This window comes from Lepus europaeus, chromosome 5 (assembly GCF_033115175.1).
Source record: "Lepus europaeus isolate LE1 chromosome 5, mLepTim1.pri, whole genome shotgun sequence".
NCBI lineage: Eukaryota > Metazoa > Chordata > Mammalia > Lagomorpha > Leporidae > Lepus > Lepus europaeus.
In genome coordinates, this window is record NC_084831.1 from 135,732,148 (window position 1) to 135,736,145 (window position 3,998).

Genomic DNA, 3,998 nt, shown 5'->3' on the forward strand with positions numbered 1-3,998 from the left:
GGGAAGCAATCAGAGCTTGTTGGACCCAGCTCTCTGCCCTCTACATAATATGTCCCCAGACACTCTTGGGAGAGGCGACCTAATAACTTACACGTTTCCCCAAATCTATACAACTGGTTTTCTACCTTATCCTAAAAGCTGATTTCAAGGTCACCTGAACAAGGGGCTGGGCTATCCAAGAGAAGCCATCATTTCTCCGAACTTTTGTCCAGGATACAGCCCTGACCTGTGCCATGGGAGCTACTGAGGACCACAGAAAACCTTGCCCTCTGATAGCTTCATTCAGATTTTTAACTATCTACTGAAACGGTAAATAAGAATCCTAAAAACATGGAGAGGCATCCAGCATTAAGACATGTGCCAGGCTCTTCAGAACCTCTGTCAGAGCTTGGACATTTCCCACCCTACTTTGACGCTACTGATCTTACCTCTCAGCTTGGTGAAAGACTTGCTACCACGGGAGTGGTGGATTTAGCTGGTCACTGGCTGTAGAGTCCTCTCTCTCTTCTACTAGCATCTCAGTGGTAAGGAAAGGAAAGCTCAAAGAGACAGGAGATATTTCTAGATCTGTATGACGTTTGGGCCAAGTTTGCTGGTATAGCTCCTGAGGAAAATGTACATGAAGTAAACAAGCCAAAATATGGAAAATGAATGTGATTGCTACAGTCATTTCTCAATTGTAAAAGTCAGGTGAAAGGAAATTGCAATCATACTTCTACTAGGCTGTAGCTCCACATTTACACTTTGGGTTTTCCCGTTTGTCTGAATTGCCTGGTTTGGGCGTGGCTAAGTAAATGAGGAGATAGCCAATTCTGCAGTTTTAATTATCTGGTGGGAACACACGGCTACAGAAGGTGCATACAACTAGTGGTCACATGCACACATGCAGTGTTCCTCGTTCCACAACAGCTGAGATAATGGCTCATGAAATGCCTCTTCTAACTCCAACTATTCATTTCCTTCTTCTCTTACTAATAGCAGCAACACCATACGTTGCAAGGTTGTTATTTCACTCCTCATATGAACCTCTGGCCTAGTGACTTATCCCTTGAGGCATGCTATAATCGCTGAGAAATGTTATTCCTGTCACATCTTATTGCTTAATTATGTCTCTATTTTAGGCTCCTAGAGTCATTTGGCTTGGAGAGACCTCTCTTATGTGTGATTTTTGAATAGGCCTCCATGCTGAGTTGTCTTTGAAATCACATTGTTCCATTTCTATCTTATTAAGCAATGATTGTTGTCCCTTGGTTTGACAATACCTTGAAAAATTATGAACTCATGCATTTAAACTATTCTCTAAGAAGAAACTATTAACCCTTTGTCAGAAAGGTCTGTCCTTAATTTTCCCAGTACTTGATGTGGTTTTATATTGGTAAATTCCGATGAGCCCTCTATCTTAAATCATGACATGCAGAAACTTTTTTCCAATTTACTCTTGCTCTACTGACTGTATTTTTCAACAAAAATCTGCACATATTTCCTAATGTCGATATTTTTGGTTGTTCTGTATGTATTGTGCCCTATTGCAAAAGGCAAACTGCCATAGACACATTCATAGATTGTGAAACAATTGGATAGACTATTAAGATTTCTCTAAAAATTTGGGATTTCTAGAAGAAGCATCCATGTTTAGTGTTCTAATCATTCTTCCCACTAATAAGACATTATGTTCTTATCAGTGTTTGTTTTTTGGATGTAAAGCTTCTACTCTCAATTAGGCGATGAGCATCTCAAGGACAAAAGGCACAGATCATATTCTTCTTACATAGCTCTGTCCATATAGGTAGCTACACTGTTTGGTCAGTTGCACACATAGATGGGATTGCATTTTCAAGACAGCTGTTTGGGATTACTAGCTTCAAAAGTAGCCTGACATCAAGTAAAAGGCAGACTGGAGAATAGTGTCCTGCTTCATCCCTCCTGAGAGTTCAAGTCAGGCTTGGGGTAAATCTATGTTGAGAAGGGGTATAATTACCTGGTCCAGAGTGGCCCCGGGTCTTATCTGGCAGACTGAGTTATATCTATCAGGGCCTTTTAAAATGCTGACTTGGCTCCTTAGAAATACAAAACTCAAAACATCATTTACAAAGGTCACTGGGAATAGCCTGGGTCAGAATAACTTGAGTCCCACTTTGTGCCAACGCCATGGAGAGGAAGTGGCTGAATACTTAGATAAGCTCCTTGAGAGTACTATGTTGCTAAATCCAAACAAAGAATGAGAGAGGTTTATAGCTGAGTTTTCACTCTATAATTCAAATGCCAATCCAGCAATGAAATATGCTCTAGGAATTCAATCAGAGATTTTTATCATCTGACTTGGAAACCAGCTGTGTTCTCAGTGAGTACCAAGATTTACCACCTGTAAGTGCTGTAATTCAACAGAATTATGCAGAGGTGAAAAAAACAAGAAAACTCTCAAGTTTGTGTTTAAATACAGTGAAAACTGTGAATTCTGCTTTTCTAAAACCCACAAAAAAATCCTCTAACTTGAAGAAATAGGGAATGGAAGTATCAGTACTTTTAAATTCCGGAATTCACGTTTACCTAAGTGAAAGTATGCCTTAAACTTGGTAAAGACTATCTTTCAAATAGAACAAGTGAGATAAAACAAAGTGGCTGGCTCCTCAATTACTTATCAAATCACTAAGATCCCTGATAATCTTCTGCTTTAACCATTTGAGAAGTGGAAGCAAAAGAAATTTAACAGAACATGAGAGACAGCTCTAAAAGGTCTCCAATAAACTCACTGCAGTAATCTTAACTACTAATTCCCTTCACAGAAATTCACAATTAGTACACATTTGGGAATTTATATTATCAAAGCCTTTCAACCCTATTTTAAAAGATGTATGTATGTATTAGGGCTATCCTAGAAAAACCAATGCATATGGTCCTCATACCAATTCTTCATTCATGTTGTTCTTGTTCCTCCCACACATGGGATACAGCTGTCTTTGTATAAAACTCTTGCAATATAATTTTGTCACTTATATCATCACCTGAGCACTCAGATACCACCCTAGGAAAGCCACGCAAGATAATGTTTCTCCAAAAATAATGGCTTCGGGGGCCTTTTATAGGCAATATTTGAAAGTATCTCACACACGCACAGACACACACACACAAACACACACACGTACACACATACTCCTGAAATGAGTTATAAAGCACAATCTCCAAGTGGAGAAATACAGTGAACTTCACGGGCTGAGATATGGGAGAGATGTTATTGAGAATACAGAACTGCAGCTTTACTAGCACTTTGAGGTTAAACTGAACCAGTTGGCCAACAAGACACTAATGAAATCTCTGGCCCTCACATTCCTCATGTAAAATTGGATGATTAAATCAGGTTATCTCTGAGGTCTCAACCAAATCATTTTTTCCGTGTTCTTTCTCTTTTCTCTGTGTATCTTTTTTTTTTTTTTTTTTTTTTTTGGCAGGCAGAGTGGACAGTGAGAGAGAGACAGAGAGAAAGGTCTTCCTTTTTGCCGTTGGTTCATCCTCCAATGGCCATTGCGGCCGGCGCACCGCGCTGATCCGAAGCCAGGAGCCAGGTGCTTCTCCTGGTCTCCCAGGCGGGTGTAGGGCCCAAGGACTTGGGCCATCCTCCACTGCCTTCCCGGGCCATAGCAGAGAGCTGGCCTGGAAGAGGGGCTACCGGGATAGAATCCGGCGCCCCCACCAGGACTAGAACCTGGTGTGCTGGCGCTGCAAGGCGGAGGATTAGCCTGTTAAGCCACGGCGCTGGCCTTCTCTGTGTATCCTATAAATAGTTAACTAAGAATTAAAAATTCTATGTACCTGTAATATGTATATTGCAATACTTCAGCTATTAATGAATTTTCTAACAGAGACTCATACAAAGTAGGTAACTGTATCCACCACAAGAAATTCAAGAGGTATTATCCTTGCACACTGCTTAAAAATATATATTAAACTGTTTTAAACTATTTTTTAAAGCTAAATGAAAGACCATACTATAAATACATCAG